Source organism: Dromaius novaehollandiae, chromosome 1 (genome assembly GCF_036370855.1).
Source record: "Dromaius novaehollandiae isolate bDroNov1 chromosome 1, bDroNov1.hap1, whole genome shotgun sequence".
Taxonomy (NCBI): domain Eukaryota; kingdom Metazoa; phylum Chordata; class Aves; order Casuariiformes; family Dromaiidae; genus Dromaius; species Dromaius novaehollandiae.
The window spans coordinates 61,095,644-61,122,216 of record NC_088098.1 but is presented as its reverse complement, the minus strand read 5'-3'; the positions used below and the strand labels follow the sequence as shown (position 1 = coordinate 61,122,216).

Here is a 26,573-nt window from a genome sequence, read left to right as displayed (position 1 = left end):
AAAAACTTGATGGTTAATACAGGCTGAACTGTAGACCACAGTTGTTGAATGAAGAAGAGAAGAGAAGAAAGAGTGTGGTGCTGTGTGTATTGCTGACAAAGACTGAGCATACACAAGTAGCTACATCAGCAATTGGGAAAGAGACAGGTATTTAAGTTCTTCCAATCTTTTTTTTTTAAACAAAAAGTACCTAACTAGCAAAGTTGACTACAAGAACCATCCTTATTCGCTCCCCCTCACAGCAGGTTGTCATGACAACTTTGCAGGCACTGCTACTTTGCAACAGCAGTGTTCAGGCTTTCAAGCTATGAAATGCTATTAAAAGGTTAAGAAAAGTTCCTACAGAGAGAAGTCCACCAGGGAGGCAATTACAACTACCTGTTAGGATCCTTGCAATTACAAGCAAGTAACTTCTGTAAAGCAAATACCACGCTAAAATGCTTACATGGGTGAAGTACTGGGCAGCAAGAAAGGAAATCTCCTATGTAGGAAAGCAAAACAATATGATAAAAAAAGGTAGATAAAGTGAAATACTCTTGCCAGCATTTCACCCCTGATTTTCCTCAATACCTTCGCCCTTCCTGTTCCATACTCCTCAAGGTGAGTTGGGTGCCCACTCCTCTAACACTTGGAGACCCGCAATAACTTGGTCAGAAACAAGAGCCTCAGCTGGCAAATCTGATATAACTGAGGACTTCAGTGAAGCAATACCACTTTGAGACATTAGCCACAAATTAGTTGTTCTTAACTAACAATAAATACTAAATCATTTATTTAAAAAGTAATCTCAAGCCAGAACTGAGTAAAAAAATATTTTAAGCACTTTCACAGAAAATTAAGCCACAAGCAAATCTGTCCAATTCTTATTGCTGTTGGGAAGCACATAGACAGAAAGCTTCCATACACAGCAGGAGTTAATAAAACATTGTAAACCAACAAAAAAACCAACAACAACACAGAACACAGAGAAAGACAAATACTTTGTTTATCGGAGAAAATTGCACTGCTTCAACTTAAATGTGTTTTTAACTGCTTTAGTTATATTAGTCCAAATCAAAATGTGGAAATTACTTCTTAGTAATGCCTTATTGTGATTGTGCTCAAGTCTGTACCCCATGGACTTAACATAACCCAGAAAAGCTTGTCAGAGAGCATGCCTAGAGATGAAGTTGTAGGTGTTTTGAAGTCATTCAATTTATGCTGATACGTAAGTCAAGTAAATCTTGCTTAGGAAAGCTCTATGAAAAATGAAACATTAATTTATGTACAATAATAAAAATTACACCATTTATCATGCAACGAACACTAACTCAGAGATTCTCCAGGATCCTCCACGTATTTTGTTATTCTGATTGCTTTCTTTTTTTTAGGCATCTGGTTGCAAAGAGAAATGTTGAAACCACAGCCCATCTATAATGCATCAATGCCTGCCTGAATTTGCAGAGAAACTGATGCAGTAATCTTAGTTATAAAAGGGTCATGATTCAAATGCCAATGACATTACTCCAACACTGTTGACAATGCACTGCTAATCAAAGCACACAAGAAAGATGAGGATGAATACCTACGCAGTCTATTTGAGTGACTACTCATTTTGAGTAGGCTTTTAAAACAACATTGCTGGTAGAGGCAGTACTGTAAGTCCCATTTTCTTGACAGGTCAGGATTCAACTTTCTAAAGTTGAGAAATGCTGCATAACTGATGAAGATTGTAATTCCATCTGGGGGAATGTGATAAATTTGAGTTTTGTTCCTGTGGTCTATCATGTCACCAGGAACCTTTACCGGAGTTACAAATGTACTACGCGCAGATGAGAGTGCACTACCACATCAATAAAATATTTCATGAGCTTTTCCAGAAGCAGCAGAAAAAAAAGAAAGAGCAATTGAACCTTGAGCGAAACTATTTATTCTGATTTATGAGTTAGAATTGTTACAAATAAGCTGTTACTTTAGTTATTAGTGTATTTTGGCATTATAAATTAAGTTCATCAGTAACTAAAACATCTTTACAATACTATGATTTGTGAAATTTCATTTCTATAATGCTATTCATAGTGGTAGATTTCAAAATGCATTAGAAAGCCATAAGCATTATAAGCCAGCATGATCTGGAGTTGAACCAATACAGATATCATGCCTCAGCCACAATTTTTTCCCAGCTCTGGACCTCAGAATTAGCTTTGGTCAGAGCAGCTAATATTTTAATCAGGTGCTAAGGATAAGGATTTATTTTATTTTATTTTATTTTTTTAAAAAGAAATAAAAGGAATTTGCCTTCATATCCCATGTGAATGACTGCATCCTAGTTTTAGGGCAACATCTTGACCTTCTAATTTATATATGACCTTTTTCTGGAACAACTTTCACTTCAGTGTTTTCACATTTGCTGGCTTCAAATCAAAGTAAGATTGGAAAGATGGAAATCAAAATGAGAAGGAAAAGGACTAACAATTATTTTCTGAGGAATACTTCTAGGGACTGTCTATGGGAGAAGCAAAGAAATTATTTGACACCCTCACATACATCCACTCACTAGCATTACCTTCTTCCCAAAACAACCTGAAAAACGGACTTCATATTGAGCTAATTACCCCCAATTGTGCTGCTCACCAACCTCGTCTCTTCCAACAAATTGGTCTGAAAGAGAGATACTGGCGTGAAAGTGAGGCGAGACACTATACAAAGGGAACTAGACTAACTAGAAACTTACGGAGGAAGTAGGTTATGGTGAAGTAAGAGATCCATCACAGGTGCTCTGAGCCTCTCCCCGCTTTCCCCACATTTAGGAATTTCCCTGCATTGCACTGAGGATCTACTGATAAGTCTGGTGCTAGTCCCCCCAGATGGAATATTTCTCCCCAGACACCTACAAAGCCCTATCTTTTAATAATTAAAAAAACATCCCTGACAGTGAAGTAAAAGCAAATATACCACCCTTGGTTCAGCTCCATATGTGATGTCCTACATACAGGGAGCTCAAAGTAAAATTACATAACCTCACTTCACAGATAAGGTTCAGAGAGGCAAAATGTGACTTTGTCAAGGTCGCACTGTAAGAGGGGGAATGAGATCGAAACAAAATTAGAACTATTGCTTAATCCAAAGTCACTTCTGTGTTCTCATTTTACTATTTATAGGTGAAATATCATGCAGGTATCTTGTCACGTTTTAGGTTTAATTATCTATACTGCTCCTTTGACACACTGGCAAGAGAGCAAAGGGACATTATAGACATAGTTCTCATTATTCCAGATTGGTTTTAATATTTGCAATTGGAGAGTTTTCTGAAGGCTGTGACAGAAACAAATAAAGTTCAGATGCGGGATAAGCAGGAATGACTTCTATTCAAGCAGAGGGAGAAAGAGAAGAGATTTTAAAAATATCAGACCAGAGATTTGTCTCAGCTGTAGAAAAGTTGTGGTTTTTAAGGGGAACGAAGGAGAAGTGTGATGTGAAAATCTTTGATTGAACCAGGCTTCACCTAGTAGGAACATTATCATCAGCATTGATTAGATCAGCATTTTAGCCCTCAACTAAAGAAACCGAGTTAAGAACTTACAGTTAAGCCTTTTCTACTTCATCCTTTATTTTGCATTTGTGCATTCCATCCTTCCATGCATTGTACCTGTTACCAAGTATGCTATAAGGTGTTTTGTCTTTTGTAGTAAATCTATTGCAAATACCTAAAATATAAGATATATATAAAGCCTGAGCATTGACAGTATTATAATTATTATATATTTAAATATTAAATTCCATAACGTCATCATATCTCTTTCACTAAATAGCTACTAATACTGACAAATAACAACGTAGTGTCTACAGGCTTCCTTAGACACTAAACAGTGCAAAAAATCAAGTCATTTAGACATAAATCTTGCACCAGCAAATACATGAGCGTAATGAATTAAAAAAAAAAGTTTACATGACCTTGTTCATCCACCAGCTAAAGTAGGACTAATATTTTCAGTAGTTCAGGGATTTATCTTGTCTAGTTTTAATTTTCTTAAGTGATGAGAGTCCCATCATTTCCCTTAGGAATCTATTCCACAGCCTAACAACTCTCTAGGACAAATCCAAGCTGTTGTAAACTGGCCTAGTTCCATGGACTTCAGCGTAGCTAGCCTGATTTTCACCAAATGATATGTTTGTTACAGGATTAGAGAGTGAAGAAAAGTTAAATGTCATCCATTTTTATAACTGTCCACCTTGTTTAACACAGTATCTTTTATAACATTTCAGAACTTTAGGTTCCTTTGTTTTAAACACTTAAACAGGAGACAAAATGATACTCAATAAAGGACCTTCTACCTTCCAAAGCCATTTCCCCATGTTTCCATGGAAATAGGGACCTAGCTCCTTAATGAAGATGACATTAATGATCAGGTGCCTGGAGTCACACAAAAGAGAGAAAAGGGACAGAAATTACCAGCTACTCAGTGATGTGTCAATCTGGAGCACAACCTCCCCAGTTAGGGGCAGGATCCGATACACCATTTTGCACCCGCAAAGCTTCAGCAGAAACAGATCTCACAGTGTCAGAACAGAGAAGGGTTGCTGCTTTATTTTAAATCTGGCTTGCTAAGTTTGCTAACTTTAGAATTAAAACAAATAAAACAATAATGTCATCATCATCTGAGGGAGGGAGAGGAGGTGGAGGAGAAGGAAAGGGCAGCTTTAATAAAAGCAACACTATAAATGTGTTGCCACAATCCAGCCCCCTCGCAACGTGTCTATACCTTGGTTTCATCTACCCTGCCACCCAAGACTGAATTTTGGGGGCTGGAACAGATCGCCCTAGATTGCTCCGTTTGCAATTTTCACCATTATGGTATAAACTGAAACCGAGACCAAGGTTTTACTGAGCTAGGCAAGGATATTGTAACTGATGGTCCCTGCTGTTAAGAGCCGTTGGCCTAAACGGAATGGAAAAGGAGCAGAGGGCTAAAATAACTTGCCCAGCTTCACAGTCAGTCAGTGCCGTGAGCAAGGCAAGAAGCCTGGTTTCCTGAGTGCCCTATCACATCCCCTAGCTACTGGACAGCACTGCCTTTGGGGTGCGCTGATAACACTCGCACATCCTAGCACACCCGCACTGCAGATGCCTTAAGTCATACCCTTTTATTTGTTCGTTTGCTTCAAACAGTGCTGAGTCTCCATTTGTCCTTATTGGAATATTATCATTTTTCATTGAGCAGAGCTAGAGTTTTTGAAAGGATTCAAGAAGAACATTTGAGAGAAGTTTGCATAGTGTCTGTCCAAAGGGGAGGATATGGGGGAAGAAATGTCACCCACCACATAGGTGCTAGAATACCAAGGCAACAATCCCCCTGACACTTACACCAGGGAGATTCTTCCACATGCCTTGAGATATAGGTAGGGGAAAAAGCCCTCCGTTGGGCAAATAAAACCTGTGTGCAACACACATGCATACACATGCACACTCAGAAAATATCTACCAGGTTACTATATTTTTAAGATGTCAGAAATGGATACCAAAACCCAGTATGTTCTCATTATCACTACGTCAGTATTTCTATGTTGGATCCTCTTGTTCTATGCTGCTCAAAACATGAATGCCCTGATGTGCCACAGTGACTAATCTCTTGGGAACAGCTGCTGAACTTAGTGACTTTTAGCACAGAATTAATACCAGTATAGTAAAATCAGGATGGGATCCGTTAGCACACTTGCCAAACAGAAGTCACATTGTGGAAATGAAAATCAGACCTAGTTTATTAGTATGCTCATCTAAGGCATGCAAAGCCTTAGAGAAAACTGCATAAAGAAAAAGAAATTCCCTTTCATTCCCTTGAAATCCCTAGGATTTCACAAACAGTTCTGCAGCCTCACAAATTTAGATCTGTAAAAGAGAATGGCTCCAGCTTAGTCCACCAAGCGGACCAGGCTGGGGTCCCTCACACCATGACAACCCCTGAAGTCAACTGCTGAAGACCTCAGGTAGTGAATCGAGAAATCTGGGACTTTTCTTACCAATTCCATATACAAAGTGTGGGCCTCCCCTCAGATGAGCTCAAGTCAGCACAGTGCAGAAGGAATGCCAAAGGCAACTGTTTCACATAGACTGGAATCAAAGCCTAGCAAACATCCAGGAGTTTGGGGGGTTGTTTGAACATGAAATTCACAGTAAATTTACCTGTGAGCTAAAAACAGAGGAAAGATATCCAAGAGAAATCTCCTATATACAGAAATTCCCAGATGCTACAGGGGTTCTACACATTAATCCGGAACCAATGACCATTTTCAAAATACTTGAATATTAATGACATCTTGTATAAAGAGCTGGAATTCAGAAAACAAGGCTAATTTTCAGAGTAACATGAATTAAATTTGCATGCAGCCCTACCTGCAACAGAAGTGGTCTGGGGGAAAATATATTTAGGCGACTCTTTTTACATGTTACAATTGTGTGTAAAAAACCTCCAAAGAGGTTCGCCAGCCAAGCCGATTCTGGATCTGCCATCACGTAAGTGACCAGCATTAAGCCCAGTCACAATGCCACTAAACTAACTGTATCACACTGAAATAATAGGCTCTCAGGTTAGGACTTAATGCAGAGGAAAAAAACAGTTGCTTTGTTTTAGACCATACTAATCAAAAGCAGCAGGGCTTTGCCAACTCAGACTCCAAACTCAGCTTTACAAAGAGACCAGGACTAGAGATAACTTAATGTTTTGGGTAAAACCAGTGAAGATGCAAAATATAAACATTAAACACAATCTGCAATATTGATTACAATAAATATATGAATCATGGGGCAGTATCTACATGTCAATATATTTTATGCTTGGAATGTCTTTGAAGCTAATACACCTGTAAATCAATTAAAATGTAACCAGCTTACATTAAAATCAGCTTATTTGATTTTTGCCACATTTAGTACTTCAGCATTCTCCGATATTTATTAATTTTTCTAATAAGCCATCGTGAGATAAAGAAACAATAGTATTCTGACTTCTAGAAATGAAAACAGAAATGAGATTATATCAGTGATTTGTCCAAGTCCCTATAAAACTCAAAAGCACTGAAGGAAATCAAAGCTGGAATCTCTGACCATTGCCTGAAGCCATAAGACCCATCCATTTTTTTCCAATTCTAATACTGCTTACTGGTAACAGACCACTGCACTAACCTAAAAACTTAAAGAGAGCTGATAGATGGTTTTTGCATGTTCTCAAAACTATATTTACAGGGAACAAGTAGGTACATTTCACTGAAGCAGGCAAGGCCAAGCACAATGTGAAAAGAGATGGAGAGTGGGTGGAACAACAACTTTGCCATTCCTTTTCTTTAATTCTCTCTCCCCTCTGGCTCTTTAGGCATTAATTTTAGTAGAGGCTTGGGATTCTGGTATAGATATCTCCAGGGAGGCTTTTGAGACTACATCTAGATAACTAAATAAATAAGAATTTACCATCTCAATTTACTTTAAAAAACAAGTAAAAACAAAATGAGCACCAGTCTAGAATAGCATACACTCCTTGTGATAAAAATTAGAAACAAAGAGTCCATGATGATAATCAGATAGCAGAACTATGGGTAAATAATAAAAAAAGACTAAGCTGTTCTGATATTCTTGTAAATTATATTTAGAAGATAGGATCTGAGCTACTAGAGCAAGAGTCAAAATTGCAAAGCAGTAAACACATTTTTCAAAAATAAGTTACACTTCTTCGCATCTAAATTTAGTTTGGCTTAGCATCTCTGAAAGTCAGTGGACTAATCCCCTTTGAGAATTTAGGACAAGCTGACACTGCACCACGTTGCTCCATATGGAGATGCCAGAGCTTGCCCTGGGTGCTGGAAGATGTCCAGATATGTTAAGACAACCCTCTGCCCAGCACAACCCACCCTGCCTCGAAGCCCAGAAATGGTCTGTAGTAACGCAAGCCTGCTGCGCCCCATACCAAGCTGGGCTGCTGGTATCTCCACATTGCACTGCACCGCACAGCGTACACGCACCTCTCATCTCCCATCTAGCTACTGAATAAGCTCATCATGGCCAACAGAAGCAAAGACACTATTTGCTGCCACATCCCCCAAGAAGACACGTCCTTGCTGTGAAGACATCTCCCTCAGAAGTGTGCAGAAAGCACCCACATCCTCTTTCCAAGCCCACACAAGTAGAACTAGTGGGTGAAGAGGGTTAGGTAATAAGGACCAGAAATAGGATGCTGCAGTGTTGGGTGGGCCATAAAGTGACCTCTTTGGGTTGTCTGTTGCTGCTGTCTCACCAGCTGCAAACACAACTGTTCGTAAGGCCAGACAGAGCTTCCTAGTCCAAGACCCTGTTTTCAGTTGCATGTGAACTGCAATACCCTTTAAACACATAGGCTGAAGTTTTCCATGACAGGTTGCTGCCTCTGGGTGATGGATTTCTTTCAATTTTACCTAAAATAGTTTAGCTCCAACCCAGAACAAAACTGGAAGAAAAGATACTATCTATTCAGTGTTTAAAACATTTGAGTATCTTTCCTTTGATCTAGAGCCTCTACAAAAATCTGCTTGAACTTGCCCAAGTGATAAGCCTTGGAAACTTCATACATTTCACAGGCCTCCCAGATTTTGCTCTGAATCCAACAGCTGAATCGACGAATGATTTAATCTGCACTAGGGTTGAACAGGTCTTTCCCTGAAGTTGCAGTCTGGGCTGCTAAATACAGATCTAGATGAAATGAAATTAAGGAGCCTGTCTCTACTCTGTTGCCTGTAATCCCAGTGACATCCAGACAGCATGAAAGAGGAAACCATTTTAAGCAAACATAACAAAGAGAAGAGATCAAATTGCATGGGAAAACAGCCTGGGGATACCAAAGCTGGCAGGAGAGGAGGCCAAAATCTGGGACTGGGATCCAGGATTATAGCTAATGGGGATAAGGAAGTTAGAGATACTTCGTAAGGCTGACTGTCCACGGATATTCAGAAAGACACCCAACGTCCTTGTATAGTCAGTGCTCAGCTCCCCATTTGTAATTGGGAGAGTATGACACCCAGGGTCAGACAGGGCCACTGCAAAGAGTGTTTGTGAAACACTCATCATTAGTGCTGTGGTGAAGACCAACAAGATGAAACCCATGAGGCCAGCAGTAAAACTGCCTTCATTACATGGCCTGAACAATGTCCAGTAAATACTGCATAAGAAACAATAAGGAAAAAGCAAAATAGTGAATAGCTTCTCATTCAAATAGCAGTGGACATCCTGCGCACAGAGGGAAGCAGGAACCCTGTGGAAAAAACAGTGTGCAACTGTGTAATAAAAGACTGAATCATAATACATATGCGCAAGCGGGTGAGCAAAATTAGAGTCCTAGCATTTCCTAACTTTCGCATGTTTGATTTTGCAGTCCTGAGAGCACTCTTTTTCCATAGGGCATGACTGCATGTTCAGTATGTAAATAAATATTCAGTAAGGCTGTAATTCAGCACTGTGCTCCTTAAATCAAACTGTTGTACCCTGCTGAACCACTGTGGTGCAGGTGCAGCTCTCAGTCCATGCACATACTGCTACCAGCTAAAGTGCCCAACCCAGCACAGTGTCCTCCTCACACTACACAAATACCCTGAAACAAAGCAGAGAGAGAGAGCACACGCGTGCAAGCATGTGAGACTGGAAAGACAATAAATACAAGGTGTGTAGTGGTATTGCAAAAATAGCCTTTAAAAGAATATTTTAGCTAGTGCAGAAAGATTGGTACTCACAAGCAACCTACAATAAATTAGAAGGGAACCCAAAGGAACGGAAGTCAGTCACTTCGGGAATAGGTTCCAGCATCAAGCCAAAGAATTGTTGCGGCATCAGTGAGAGGGTGGGAGGGGAAAAGAAAAAGAAGAAAAATCTCAGAAGTGTCTCCTTTAAGGGACTTAAATTGGCTACAGTCATCTAACCCAGCTCACAAACCACATTATAGTTCAGACATTCTCCCCCTTCCTCCCATAACTCCTGCCTGCCAATAAAACATGTGATAATGAATAATTGGATTCCGATAGTCTATTTTTTGCCACTTGAAGCACTACGTGGGCAGTTCAGAGGCTGTTGATATGCATTGTTTCCTCCTCTTGAAGAGATATGCTTTTGGTTTAAATTATTCCACCTCAAAGCCAATGCAATGACTTGCAGACTCCAGGGGCTGATTGTACTGCATTCCCTTCCAGAAGAAAGAAAGAAGAGGAGGAAGGTCAGATTTTACACTTGGATTACATACTGAAAAACTTGTAATTCTTCCAGTCATTTGATATTAAGTGTTATTTAATATCAACTGAACAATGATTTTATTATATAGCAAATTTAATAATATTTTTCACCTCCTCTGCCCGTGAAGTGAACATGTGTTGAGGAGCAGGCACAGAGAAGACTGTAGGGAAAGGAGTATAAATATCAAGAAATAGAATACCATCATATCCTAGGAGGAGCTGCATCTCTCCCCCGCTCCCCTCTTCTCATCTCTCCGATCATTCTTCCTTAGGTAACATGTCCCACACCTCCACCTCTTTCATGGCACCCCATCCTCAGACCAAGTCCTGGGCTACCACACATTGCTCAGCAATCACTCCTATCTTGCTAATTTAGCTGGATTTAGCTAGCACAATCTGTCCTTTTGGGAGACAGAGCTGTGGACCATAGGAAAACAGAGCATAATTTAAGGTCAATCCTGCAAAGAAAGCAGAGCAGAGCGGATTTGGGGAAGAGGGGTATGACAAAATTTCTTGCAAGCATGATCTCTTTACACAGCCGTAGGTAGATGTGCTTTAGCATATAGGAAAATATGGGCATCTACCTGTCCTGCCTTATCCCTATTCTTCAAAGTCTGTCTTAAATTCACCTATAACACTGCAAAAACTCCCCAGGGAAATTCAGCAGCGGGTCAGACTAGACCATCAAACTAGATACTCCCTTAGGGCTTTAGGTGTAGCATGGATCCATTTCATACTTCTAACATACATTTTATGACAATTTTCTTACTACCTTAATAAATATACATGGTAACATGTGCAATAAACCAGCCAAGACTCCATTTTAATATATCATTACAGGCTGTTCTAAATCAATTGTATAGTTTACTCAGAACATTCCCTACTAACTTTTATCCATATCTCATAGTATGTAGTTATGAAGCTAACAGTTTGACAGATTAGGACAGCTTTGTTCCCAAAATTAAGCAACCCTCCATACTGTGATAACAAATACAATGACGAAAGACTAAGGAATGACAAAACATGTTCAACAAGCAAAGGAGTGCATCTATGCTGCAAGTCAAATTTATCCGAGATTATCCTAAAAAAATATATTTTTCTTTTGCCTCAGGAACTGTCAATTCACATTGGGATGTCGATTTTGACACAGCAGTTTGGCTCAGTCTCCCCAGAAATGTGCCTCCCCCAGCTAGTCCTTGTAGACTGCTTCGGAGGAAATAGAGAACAGCAGCAATAGTGAATCTGATTCTTTGGGACAGCTCTGTCACAAGTAGAAAATTCCCATCCGGTTCCATCCACTAACCAATTCATGTTCTCATTGCTGAGATTTTCTTTCCTTCAGCATTAATTCAAGCTGCTGCTTGAAGATAGGGCACTCTGAGATAGTGCCCTAAGTTAAATGTATTTATTCATCCACTGCCTACCACTAACAATTCACACTAACAGTTGAACTCAATGTACAAGTGAATCTGGCAGTCATAAATGCTACAAAATACTTTCTAGCAATACTGAATCTAATACCAGTTGGTTTCAGTGAGTAAACTATGGCTTTACTAGAGCAGAGCCCCAGTGAATGATCTGGTTTCTTTTCAAATAAGAGGCACTATTTTGAAAGAGGTGTTCAGTACAGTTTTCAAAAATGCTTTATGACTTACAAACTTAAAAATAGCCCTAAGAACTTAATGTAACTATCCCGATTTGGCAGTCAAACCTGGAGTTAGACCTCAGATTGAGGGCAGCGACAAGGGAGAGTCAGAGGGTAAAAGCTAAAGTCAAAACAAAGGGAGCAGACAGGGCTGTGCAGAAGCTGGGAGAGGAGAACAGAAGCTGGTACAGGTGCCAGGTCAGGGGTCAGGAATACCAGCAGTCCATGTGGGGAGCAAAGGGGGAGCAAACAGCAGGGCTGGGAAAGGTGCTGGCCCTGCCACAGGATACGCTACAGGCTCAGACAGCAGCCTCACCTACGGCCCCTATATGTCCACGTCCTGGAGACCTCGCTCTGGGAGATAAGCAAGACAGTTCCTACTGAGTCGCTTAGGTATGTTCTTTTTTAACTCTTACCTTGTGTCGGCCTGGGAAAGTGTTATTCATTTGAAGTGACAAGAGGATGCACATTCTGTGTAAAACCCTTGTTTCGGGTTTAAAATGTTGCTGATCCTAATCAAGTAAATCTACACTAAGAAAAGTAATTCCAGTAGAAATATTAGTGGCTAGAGTAATGTTGTGAGTTTAAATTTACATCAGAAGTTAAAATGCTATAGCTTACCCTCTCAATATGACCTTACTTTGCCAAACAATTCGTCTCCTTAATCATCTCTATTTCCTCTTTTATGTAGCTCTTCCAATAAAAATTAAAAAGATCTTTCTAATCTAAAGTGTCTGCTACTGAATTTAGAACAGTAGAAGAGCAAAGTTTTTTGCAATGGTAATGTGAAGGAGAAAGAAAAAAGAGCTACTTTGACATGTAAGATACGTACCAGGTTGGAGTCCTAGCTGGTTCTCAGACAGACGAATGAAGTAAATTCTATACAGGTTTGGAAGGAGAAGGGCAAGGAAATTCTCACTGAAGAGACCCAGGAAGAAAAGAAAGTCTCAATTTTCCACTTGGGCGCTAGGAGCTCTAATGTATTTTTCACACACGAAAGAGTACAGAATACAAATACCCTGTAAGAGATGTAAAGTGCCCAGTTCCCTAAAAAGAAGGTTTCTCATCATTGGCACATATGAAGTCAAGCTGATCTAAATTGAAAATAAATACATTAATGACAAATAAGATCTTTCTTGCATGTGATATTTCTTATAGATCAAGAGTGCTTTAAAAGCATTATTTAGTTTCCTTATAGGCCTCTCCTCCAGCATTCCCTCCAAAAACCTGATAAGCAACTTGAATATTCGCCTTATTTTTTACTGCCTTACTCTCCTTGTGATCTACCACTGAGATTAGATTCTGTATCCCATTCTGTATCCCGAACAAATTTAAATCATCATCTTGCCATTTAAATCCCCTCTGAAGACCTACTTCTCCTGTGTTACTTAAAAAAAACAAGCTATGTGTGGTCTTTATTCTGTTAACCTAATTATCACATGGGCAAAGAATCAAAGCAAGGGAAATAAAGGGAGCTGAAGTATAAAGAATGCCAGAAAAAGGGTAACTGAGCTTAATAAATAAATAAATAAATAAATAAAAATCAAACTAGGCAATAGCTACTGAATCACATGCCTATCACCTGCAGCCCTTGCTAACATACCATACTGGCTGCACCACCTTTCATCCCTCTCAGACCTTTCAAGTTTGAATCAATGATTACATTTCCCCTGGGTTTGGACAGTGGTTAGCATATACTGAATGCTATATATAGATATAAACAAAACCCTTTCCCATAGCCTGTAAATAGGTAAGCCTAATAAATTAAAATGCTAAATCAACACATACTAGTCAAGAAACTTTTCAAGTTCACAAAGAAAATGAAACCAAACTGGCTACTTTCCATCCCTACCTCCTATTACACCTTCCCATGTTTCATTTTTATTTTGTTTCAACTCACATTACAATATAAAGGCAATTGGTACCTCTCAAAACCAACTTCTTGCATGGGTCATACTTCTAATACCTTAAACACATTCTGTGTTTTGGTTCTTATAATGAATTTTCTTGCTTCCTTTCTCTTCAGAAAAAGAGGCAAAAAAGCTGTCCTTCATCCATATTGCTCCTCTTCTCTCACTACAAACTATACTGCCGTTCAGTTGGCTTTAAAAGTTCTCATGTCCTCAAATGCTTCTAGAATAGAAACAAACAGGACTTCCCCTTTTCCATGGTAAGGTTTTGGAACTGTGTTGGTACTGCATGTTCTGTTAGTGTAGAGCTAGCACTTTAATTACTTTTGTGGAAAAATAGTTTTAAGAACTATCTAACCAAGAGGTTTGGAAACAGGAAGGTATGGTGTTTGTTTGTTTGTTTGAAGTGCGGAACTTCCTGTCAAAGTGTCTATTTTCTCTCAGTTTGTCACCTTACCTTATGATGCATTATGTACTGGGAATGTTCTGGTAAGACACATCCAGAAAGGCAGGGCCTTTTGTGACCTTAAGAGGACACCCTGTGTAATGAATCTTTCATTTGAATTTTCCAGGTAGTTCATTTCAGACAAATCAGAATATCCTTATTATTTATATTACACTAATGACTAACAAATGCCATTCAAATTGTACCTCCATTGTGAAGAAAAAAATGCAGCCCCCACCCCAACTTTATTTTCCTTTATCTTAAATGAGATACCTATTTAACAAGATCTACAGCTTTTCTTGTTCTAGGCTGAGGTGGCTGGGAGCAAACATCTCTCTAGGCAGTTAAAGCAATAAGCCACTCATTCCACAGATTCTTGTGCTAAAGTGGAGAGGTGAGAGATGCCAAGGCCATGCGTGAGACACATGAGAGCAGGCAAAGGACACTGAGTGCTCATTTGGCTAATAGTTACATCCAGGAATGTGTCAAAACCTCTCGTACTAAGTGGGTGCCACCCACACTGTTCCCCAGCTGCTTTCAAGAACAAGACTGAGGCAGCTCTTGTAGTGCCAGCCTCCCCTGATCCAACGCTCCAATTTCTATTCCACATTACTTGCATCTGTTATAGTCCATATTGGGATGGAGTTACCAACGTAAGGAGGGACATTGCAAACCTGACAGAAACCCCATGGTGACCAGCACAAGGGTACTTGAGATGACCTGTTGGAGACAACAGAATCTCATTCCTTGCACCTTAGTTTTGGTACTGTACGTCTCCTAGAGTTCATATATGCCTATGTTCTTTATATCTTGTTTTCTTCTCTCCCTCTACCCCTCCCATTTTTTTGTTAGACCCATTTTCCCTCCATTTTCAGTTTTGAAGTCCCCCACCCCAATTTGCCTGCCCACACCAAACAAGACAATTTTTCCTTCTAGTTTGCAAGGCAATCAGAGATCCTTGAGAACAAAAGCAGCTAGACTGAGCTACTGGATGATCACTTGACCCTCTCAAAACTTTTGCTTTCCTCACAGGAGCTTTCTGCATCTGTAGTGGGACTGAGGGGACCACCTTGACTTCTTCAACCCCAGCTACAACCAATCAGGGAAAAGGTTCAGAAAAATGTTTTAAAAGGGAAGAAAAAAACAGAAGACTTCTGAACTGGAAACTTCAGCAAAGAGATGAGGTTTACAACAAGCTAGTGTTTTCTTTGTTTAAACCACATTAATATTCCCTAATGTAACAGCCAAACCTCAGAGGACTGGTGGAGGGCATTGTGTACACATATACAGGAGCTGGAAAGTACTTTTTAATCATTTTTCCTGGAAACCACATGCCAACTTTTGCAGAGAATCTCTGGCAGCTTTGAAGTCTGCTGGATGCCACAATGAAGGACAGATGGATATAAACTGACCTCACTGACTTTGGTGATATTGCCTTGCTAAAACTCTTCACTGCAACTTCGACCAAAGAGCAACTACTGAATGCCCCACAATTCATGAGCGGCATTCACAATAGCACAACAGAGCAATGTTTGTTTGCAATGGCTCACATCATCTTGAAAAGTTCTGCAATGAAGATTAGGACATCAGAAAAGGGGAAAGGAGGGAAAACAGCTTCAGTTTCTGTTCTTTAGCTCTGCAAACACAACAGGTATCTGACAGATGTGACAATTTCCCTGCCTGGCAGCTCAGCAAAAAGTCTCTTCTTCAGACTGACCCTCATGAAGGTTGAGGATTTTCTGGGCTAGGTAACATACCTTTGACAGCAAAACTAGAACCATATGGGTAACATGAATTATTTCAGGCTTACTAATCTTTCTCTGCAGTTCCTGACTATTTTTAGACTATTAAACCACATATAGGCAGAGCTAAAATTTCAGCTTCCAGCAGAAGTGGAAAGATATTGGGAACCATCCATAAAAAATAGACCCCAGAACAAAAGCTTGAGACACAAGAGGATTCATGTGATTTGATGCAGAGTTTTGGAACATATATGTTTTAGATAACCAATCCCACGTTAAGACATATGGACTCCCTATATATTCTTTTATGGAGAGGGAAGGAATTAGTGTCCTCCAAGTAACATATTGACCAAGCTGGCTGGTAGGGAAATGCTTAGAGAAAGGGGCAAGGGAGGCATCCATCTCAGCTCAGAATTCACAGTCCTGAGCTTCCATGACAGCAAGCACCCCAGTGTCTATATCACCTTTTGTGGACGGATGTCAGTCCAGTCAGCGCTCTGAGCCAACAGGGTCCAGCAACCCTTCCAGCAGGGCCTTACAGATCAGTCTCAGCACCATGCCCACATGGTGAGCCTATTTTGGGGCCCTGAGCTCACAGGCAGTGCTAGCTTGGGACAAGAGCACAAGCTCACCTCTGTCTACTAGAAGTCCTGTAAACAAAACCTAAGACTAAAAGAACAGCATTACTGGGTCAGACCAAATGTTCTTCTAATCCAGCACCTTTTGTCTGTGGCTGATGGATAAAGGAAAGAGTACCAAAAGAGTACAAGAACATGGTGAAGACATAGGTATATTGCCTTCTACAGCTCCCTCTTGCCTTTAGCAAAGCAGAGTTTAGGGCTCCTTGAGAAAGACCACATCAAGTCTTCATCTTTCATACTTACCAATGGATTTTTACAGTGTTCATTTGTCTGGTCTTCTAATACAGTTACAGTTTTTGTCTCCATCACATCGTGTGGCAATGAAATCCACCGCATAATTATGAATTTTGAGGAAAAATAGTTCCTTGGGCATTTTTTTAAAACCTGTTTGATAAGTTTATTTGATGGCCTATAGCTTACACATCATGGAAAAGAATGAATTAGTGTTCCCCATCTGCCTTGCACTGGCTGCTCATGCCACTCAACCTGGTAAAACTTTGTCTGTTGGATCTTCTCTCATCCATAAATTCTTCCATTTCACTGATCAAATAACTATTGTCCTATTTGCCTTCTGCGACCATCTCTGAGCCGTAAGCAGAAATATTCATAAAATTATCTACAGTGACTACTATATCTCTTTCCAAAGAGGTAAGAACTAATACACAGTCCATCCCTGCATGAAGATATAGTTAAATTCAAAGTAATGCAGTTGGAGAAAAGCAGCCCTATCAACACAGAATTGCATTCCCCATGTTATAGTCCACTCACCCACTACAGATGTCCTTTTGCAACTCTGCTGTTAGTTCATTTTGAATAGCCTACATACAAGCTTTATCACTCCATAGTTCATTTCCTTTTTCCAAACAATTTCCAGAGTGCATTTAGGAAGAATGGTTCTAACTATATTCCCTTGATAACATCCCTCTAGACCAAAACCTGATCATTTTGCTTCTAGTCTTACCCTTTAATCAGTTATTAGTCCAAGAATCTTCACTCTGAGACCAATGACACTAACTTTCTTTTCAATGACGCTTTTTGAGTTTTAAGTTTCTTCTAGATTATGATGAGGGACTCTTTAAAAAAACATGTAGGTACATTATGTCAATCAGATCATAAAATAAACAAATAGCTTTGGCAGAGGACCAGAAGCACTGTGACTAAATACTGCCACTTCAGCCCATCTTGAGCCTTGAACAGTTTTACAGTCAGACTTAGGGATTTGCCTGCATATGAACAGTAAATCCAAATCCCTAGCGGATTCGCAGTATCTCAAAGATCACATGTACTGGAAATAAAGCACTAGCCATTCACTTCTAAAGCTGTAACATACCACAACTCTGCTCATGAGTTTGTTGTCAGTGGTCCAAAGAAGGTGGCAGTAAAGGAGAAATACTTTTAAAAATTCCTGGAGCTTTTCTGGAGGTTGACGTGAGAAGGAATTACATTCTTTAGCTACATGAAAAATAAGTATCTTGCATTAGAACAGATAGATACAACTCAAATACTACACAGAAACACAAGCAGCAGGCATTGCTCAAAGTTTTCTGTTTCCACTGCATCATGGGTTATCTAGACTGACCTTCCATCCAACACAGGAGGAATCTGGGCAGATTTCCCCATCCGAAATTTGTCAGCATTGTTTTCAGGTTAGCTGAAGTGGGCTGCTCCTCTCTGCTTCTTCCAGGTTCATCTTCTCAATAGTTTTGGACCCCAATGGGCAAGAATCTCAAAGATATATTTAGATTAAAATGCAATTAAAGCATGTCTCAATAGCTGCTTACACTGCTGCCAGACTGCTTAGAGACTTCCGTTGTCTTCCAGCTGCCAGTTAACTGTGACACAGTAACCACCTTGCATCACTGCACCAGCAAAGCCAGCACATCCCAGGTGCCTCCAGGTGACAAGGAATGGCCACAAAACCAGAGAAGTAGTGAAGCTGTTCACAGCCTCAATGGTGTGGAGCTGGGTTTTTAAGGAGGATCCACTGGAGAGACTTCAGTTATTTTAGCCTACTGGTTAGACAGTGTTCACAACAAAAAGAAGTCTGGGAGCTCTGTTGCATATACTTTCTTATTCTTACAATTTCCCTTGGTTCACTGGGCTATGCAGACAATCATCTTCTATACGGCCCAGTAGCTCCATTTGTTGTCTCAGACTTTTTCCAATTTCAAGCCTTGTAGACTTCAGTTGTGTGCTGTTTTAGGAGAAGCATTGTACATCTATTCAAATTCACCCACATCTTTAAATAATGTGCCCTTCTGTAGCCTTTCTCACCTTCCTCCCTTAAGAGTATCATCATTCCCAACCTGAAAGCAACTGCAAATACAGTTCTTGTGAATCAGTGACTTTCAGCCTAGAAAAGACAGTAGAGACTGAAATTTGTTTTCCATGGAAATATATGTAAGCCACAAGGGAAAATATTTATAAAAACAAAGGAAGAGAACCCCCTCCTATGGAAGAAATGCTAAAATTGTTGATAGGACAGTTCCTCTAATTCAAGTAGGAGAAACATGAAACTTTTTCTGGAAACTGTAACATAGGCTATAAGGGCAATAAAAAAATCACTAAAGTAAACAAAATAGCTATAACCTGGGTACACCTTGTGGCACAGGAAGCACCTTGGGTAATTTTGTTTGAACCTCACCCCTAAGCAGGGCTGAAGTAAAACTGAAGACTAGGTCCAAACACAAGCCAAATCATTTAGGAGGGAACTGAACCTCATGCTATCCAGGCCCAAGAACTGCCAGGCTACGACTGAATCCGCCAACATTTGGATTTGTTGTATACTTCAGAACAAAGAAGATAACAGCATTGTTTTCAGAAAACCATCTCCTCCTCAATAGGCAATGTAAAAGGATGTAATTTGGAAAATGTCAGCATAGATCAGTTCAAGGGTTTATTGACTCTACAGTGACAAGAGTTTTAGATTGTCCAGTAGAAAGTAATCCTAAATTACCCAAGGTCCCACTTCAACTGAATGAGACCTTTCTATACTGTACAGGAAATAATCAGATACTTATGAGTTCAGCAAGATACAAATGGAACCCCTAATGCTAATGGACTTTTAAGCAGTAAATAGTGGAAGCCAATTTTTCTCCTATAACCAACTTTATATGCATCTTTCATGTAAGCCACATGTTGCAAGGTCTATGTTGGAATAGGGTTGTATTAAGACACAAAGGAAAGAAAATTTTAAAAAAATAATACTACACCAACAATTTTACCGTGCTGATTTCTCAACTCTACTAAAAAAAAAAAAAAAAAAAAAAAAATCCTTCAGAGAGCATAGTCTTCATTAAGTGAAGTAGCCATAGAGAAAAGTCATATGTCTCCACTGCTCTGAAGCAGATGAAACACACCTGGAAGTGAACATGCACATGTATAGGAAAGTGAACTGATATTTGTCAGGCAGCATATATATACTGTGCTGAGATGGGCTCCTTGCTTGTCAAGAGGAGAGAAACTCCAGAGGCTGCAATTATATGCTTAGACCCAACAGCTTTGCTTAGACAGACTAATGACTTGCCAATTCTAAGGGCTCTGCTGGTGAGACACCTCCCAGATGCCACAAAACCTAGCAATTTAAATAGCAAGAGCTTACACAGCCAGGAGCCCAGATAAACCATTTCTGGCCTTACTCACTTCCCTGCCTTAAATCACCCCAGCTGACAGGAGTTTTCTGCTCCCAGCCTCGTCTCCCAAGAGGTGAGGAGGGCATGGTTCCTACATAATGTTTCTCCCTTTGGGCAGAAATTTTGTTATCAGGAGCTGCGGAGTGCTTGTAGGATGCTGATTTTGACACCACCTGCTGAATACAGCAATGTGAGATACACTCCTGTTGTAAGCAAAACTCAGACCTGCTCAGCTTACTCAGTTCCTCCCCATACGTATAAGACGTGCACTGTCCAGTCTGCCTCAAAATTACATTCCTTCCAAAATATCCAGATGCCTGGCTGTTTCTTCCTAAGAAGAAAACATGAAGAGGTGTAAGTCCTAACCTGGGAGACAGTAAAGGGTAAAATACACCAATCCCTGCTACTTTCTCCATGCCTACCACCCCAGTGCTTTTGCTAAAGGTGCATTCTTCAGTTTTAAAATAGTCTTTTCAAACCTGATTTAAAGTAGCAGTTTCCCACTCAAGTACAGGGCCATGGGGGCTGAGCTCTTCACAATTGCATAGATATTCACCAGGAAACAGAGCAGGAATATGACAAAATAAAACGTTTCAGATACTTTCTTTAAATGCAAATCAAAAATAAAGACCTTGGGCAGTGTAGCACTGTGTTCCTCATAGAAATTCCTCTCCAGCCAAAGGACTCCAGTGATTCATTCACAATTCAGAATGATTAGACTAACATTTTCTACCCTGAAGCTGAGGAAAACCTTGAGTTAAGGGAATTTCAGTAAATATGGAAGCACCTGGTGTGTTTCATTCAAGATTTGTGCAGGCTAAGCAAGAGTAGGAGTTAGGCAAAGGTTTCCTACCTCCATACTGCTTTTGATTAATTGCAGTGAAAGTACATTCTTTCATCCACTATTTTAAAGTGGAATAAGGTTATTACAGGAGTGACTGATCTCTGAGAAATCACAGAATATAGGGATGAACAGAGATATGCACTTATGTGCAAATTTCTACTTTACCTCCTTTGTGTTCTACAGAAATTCCCTGCTCCCCTCCCCCCCCCTTTTTTTCCCCCCTCCTTAAACTGCAGCAACACTCTGTGTAGACATCCTCACTGAGATACCCACAATGAGTTTTATTCCTGGGAGAATCCCACAACTTCAGAGCACATCACTGTACGTGAGGCGTTTAGACCATTTTACCAGTGTGCATTACTTGACATTTAGAGAAGTTACATTTCAAACGTCACCATGATACATAGTCCCTGGTGCACTGAAATCTACCCAGAGTCCTAGTCCTTTACAGTCTGTACCAAACACTTTCCTCTCTCCCCTTTTTAAATATATGAATTTACCGCTAACTGCCCTGCTGACAGGCCTGTGAAATGCTCTGCTTCTCCAAAGAATGCACAGGTGGGCAAACGCGTGGAAATTTCAACATTCAGCTTTTATCAGCATGTCGACACTAACTTGCAAAAGGATCCTTTCTCCTGAAGGAGGATGGTGTTCATGGTATAAAGCCCACCGAGTTCCTCAACTCGTCTGTTCAAATGCCAGCTGAATTGCCACTTAACGCCAGTGATGAGAGCAGAGTTTTGCAGGGGGATCCAGCAGTTGCGAACGACACAGCTGTTTCCACACTCTTCTAGAAGAAGCTACAGCCACTCTGCATATGCTTTCATAAGCTTGCAGCATTCTGCATATCCACAAATACTCATCTAACTTACTTAAATGGGAGAAGTTTTCTGAAAAGCCTCATAACTCAGGTCTACTACATGGTCTTATTTCACATTTATATATGCCTAGCGTCATTCAAAATCTAGCAGGTATAAGATTCCTTCTTTCAAATGCTATGGTAATTTAACTCTAGATTCATGCCCAGCCAAACACTGCACTACGCTATCCTGAGACTCTCATTCAGTCCCCTGTCACTATAGGGAAGCTTCCCTGTTGTACGATTTCCGGGATCTCGTGCTCCATTTTGGAGGGAGATGCCACACTACTGTTTTGTCAGTTGTCAAGAACAGCTGCTGATTTTTCAGGATATGTATCACATGCCCTCACCAGTACTTCTGCTATTTCACACTTTATTCCCTGGAGTAACCCAAGATGAGTCTCATCCGGTCTAGGTGATTTGCTACCCTTAGGGTTCTCAAGTTGCTTTATATAAAACAAGCCCATGCAGATTGAAAACCCAGAATAATAAAAGTAAGTAAATAATTTGCAATGATGTTTTGTTCCTAATGTAATATCTCAAATTCACTTGGAAAATTATGTCCATATGAGGTTAACATCTTAATTTTAAATTTAATCAGAACTTCTACTAGGAAACTAAAATTTGCTTCCAGATTGCCACAAACACACCCAAATGAGACTTTGCCATCCTGAATCTGACTTCAAATTACTGCTGTCTGAAAATTCTGGAATTCTGAAAATAAGATTAAACTATACTTTTCATAGATTAAAGAATCCCATCACATTTCCAGCTTCCTCACTGGTATTTCTAATTGGTCCTTCTCCTCATTTCAAAGAGCAATAGCATGAATCTATGTTTTGGGCAACTAAGAGCTAACACAGTTAAATTACATTGGAAACAGAGAGAGTTTCCTGTCTAGAGCAATTATTACTGCCACCTTTAAGAAGCTACAGCAAATTAGACTCTCAGCTACGGGCCAAGTGAACAGTAGGCTCCCAATAGCTTAGTACAGCTGCAGTCAGTAATTTGACCTGTTATTGTACATTTGATCAGAGCAGACTGAAGTATTTATAAATATTCAGCCTAAAAACGACTTATGAATTGCTGATAATAATTAACATATATAGGCATTTTATAGATGAGGAAACAAGCAAACATACACTACAGCCACTGCTTCCAAAATGGAAAGTGACACTTACATTATCCCTATTAGTTACATTTTCAAAGGTAATTTGAAGCACACAGGTTCAGCAGATAGATGCATTCGGAAGGGACATCATTTTCAAAAATGACTATGCACTCAGGCTCAGAAAATTAGGCTTAGCGGTCTCAACATGGGCATCCAAAATTGCTGCTCATTTTTTAAAACAGTATACCCAATTTTAAACTTTATACCGATTCAGAAATTATTGAAATTATTTTCAATACTGAAGTCAATAGAGGCTGTGCAGTGTTTATGTCCGTAGAGATTAGCACACCTAGCCATAGTCATCCAAATGGGTAGCTTTTGATAGAGGTGACACAGCCAAAAGTATTCTGAACTGGCAGACCAGGGAGCATGTTCGGCAATCCTTGTTGCCTCCTTTCTCTGACAGTTTCTCCCAATGCTACAAGGAGGGGTGAGTGTGGGCACTCTATGTTTTTGTTTTGCTTGGGCTTCTGTTTTTTTGTTTTTTAGGGTTTTTGGCTTAGTCAATAGAGATGGATAAACCTGGCTGTAAAAAGCTAACTTCCAAACATTTTGAAAGCATGCATTCAAACAACAATGCATTCTGTTTCTGGAAACTGAACCCAAAGCATCTTGATTTGGTTCAGAGAAACATCTATGCTTTTCAGGACCTTATCTGAATTGTCCAACCTTTTGCACCTGCAAGAGTGGCCTGCACCTCCCCTGGGAACCAGCTTTCCTCCCAGGCTGCTTGCTGCTCAGCTGGCAGCACAAAGCCAACACCTACGCTGAGCAGGGGGTTCGCACCTCTCCATGCATACGTCTGTCAAAACCTCAAGGGAAGGCTGGCAAATGTCTATGCCTACGACATGCAGTCCCCATGCTGAGACACAGAAGCAGAGGCGGGGGGAACAGCAGATCGCTAAACTTTCTAGTGCTGAATGCAGCTCTCTCCAATTCCCTCGAGATGTTTTGGCAGTAAAAGGAGGTTTGTTTTATCTTAGATGACCTATATATCAGTATTAATTAGTACTCATTTGAAAGATATTCCCCACTGGAAACCAAATGTATTTGAAATGGGAGGACTTTTTAAATGCTATGAACTCAAAGTGAGGCACAATTCTCACACGCACATACACCTGTTACAACTTTTTTTTCCCCTGCAACATGGACCGCATTTCATTGAAAAATGACTGAATGTTCAAACAAAAATATGGGCTTTAGAAGTCCAGTTCCTCCATGTGCACACTACTGTTTTCCCTACAGAGACAAGTGCAAAATACGGACACAACCTCTAACTGAAACTGCATCATCACACAGTTCTGCTAGTTCAGCTATTATTTTGTTCTGGAGAATCTGTTTTTAAAAATATCCTGAAGTATGGAAGAGTCTTGCTGGGAACAGGATGAGATACTACACAATACATGAAACTAGGGTTGGAACACAAATTCTTTAATCGATTATTGTCTGAAATATTCTATCTTCATCAGATCAATCTTAAATCACTAGCTGAGGCTGGAGAATTATTCCCCTGCCTCCTTTAGAAGTGACAGATGAAAGCAATTTTTCTGCTGTGAAAAAGGAAGAGGAGTTTTCAGGTCTCATCAATACATTTCAATATAGTATTAATATAAACCCCTCTTTGAATACCTCCACAACCAAACAGTCAAAAAGTAATTTTTCTCTTGCAAGAAAAATAAGATTCATTTAGCCAAGATTGCTGAATAACTAGTTTTGTATATAGAAATCTATTTCCAATTAATATGATGAAGTTACTTTGCCTTCCTAATTAATGAGCATTATCCAGTATAAAGCCTTAATTTTTATTTTATTTTAAGTGCAGCTGATGAAATCAAGTGCAGCTGAATAGCAGGACTCCTCTGGTCCATGCTCAGCATGATGCAGAAACCGTTGTGAGGGTCACACCTGCAAGTAATTTCCTGCCATTAGCATATGCCTAGAAAACAAGGGAGATGGTCTGCAAAGGCAGCTGGAGGAAAATAAATAAATAAAATCTAACCACAAGGCAAAGCACCAGTTCACAGAAACCTATGAGAGCTATAATAAAGCCTGACCAAAAGTCCACTGCAGATGATGGCAGTCCTTCCAGATCCTTCAGGAAGCTCTGGATCAAACCCTCAGAAAGGCAATACGAAGCGAAACTCCGCTCTGCTTTAGAGCCTTCAACAAGCAGGCAAACTGAATTCTTGGTCCCTCGTTTGGCAGAAACAGGAATGCCTTTCCAACGAGTATGTTATCTTTTGAAGGGAGTCCTATTCTTTCCTCCTCAGCCAGGGGAGACCCCAGTTTTGTAATAGAGGGTCTTTCAGACTGAGAGGAAAAGATTATGGGTTGGCACCCAGGAGGAAAAAATCACAACACTCAGAGATGAGAAAGCTGCCCAGTAGGAAGAAGCACTACTGTTTCCAGAATACAATTCAAGCCATTTGTTACCATGTCTCAGAAAAATGGCATAACTGCTGAGGACTACAAGCAAAACAAGTGGCATTTCTGGATGCATACTGTGCCCTCTCTCCATCCTTCCCAAAGCTTCTCTTCTCTCCCCATCTGAATTCTCAAGCTATTTTCCACAGCATTTTGTGTGCACACAGCAATGCCATGACCAAACATGATCCAGTACAATTAATGAACTGCATAAAATAAGATGCATCTAAAAATGTCCATCAGCTGATACAACAAGGAATCACGCATGACAATTATAACTGTCATTCTTCATGGATCCCATGGATTATTAGAGGAAGAAGATGAAGAGAGCTTGAAACACATTCTGCGCTTGCAGACTGCAGTCAGACAAGACTGGCCATTTTGTCACCAAAAAAGCTAAACACCCACAGTTCCTGGGGAAAAGGGGGAGGAAAAAAAAACAAAAACAAACAAAACAAAGCCACCCCACCAAACCAAAAATCCACACACCACTTACCAGCTATCCAAGGAGCCCGGCACAGACAATTTACACCTGTTCTGTTTCCTGCTGATTTTACAAAAGAAATCCATGCATCCCACACTCATAACTTCCAGGAAATGTCAAAAACTGAAAATCCCACACCTCAGAAAGCCAGGCTAGGTAGGAAAACAGGGATGCATTCAGTTTTCAAGGAAGTCTTCTCCAGTTTCAACTCATAAGCCCCTTCCCTTACCCCCAACCACAATACATTACAGTGAACCAGAGAAATCTAAACCAGGAGCAAGAAAAGAAGTAGTATCACAGGCCAATTCTTGCAAAAGAAATGGTGCTTGCAAGCTGATCAGTATGAGTTTGCTGAAATGATGTATGGCTACATGGCGAGCGTATATGTACATACACATGCACACACACGTCAGACTCTTCCTTGGAAGTGGATTAAGTGGCAGATGGTGTCAGAACCTAAGCTGCTGTCAGGAGCAGAGTTCACGCTGTCCTGCTCCCCTGCGGCTTAGAAAAGAAAGCAGCAAAGACAAGCCATCGAAAAAAGGCTGATAAATAGCTGAC

General features: G+C 40.1%; 1 protein-coding gene across 2 annotated transcripts in view; it reads right to left on the bottom strand.

The window, feature by feature from the left end:
- The window catches only part of DGKI (diacylglycerol kinase iota), a 226,149-nt gene that overhangs the window by 160,834 nt on the left and 38,742 nt on the right, over positions 1–26,573 (bottom strand). The gene's annotated exons all lie outside the window — the stretch shown is intronic.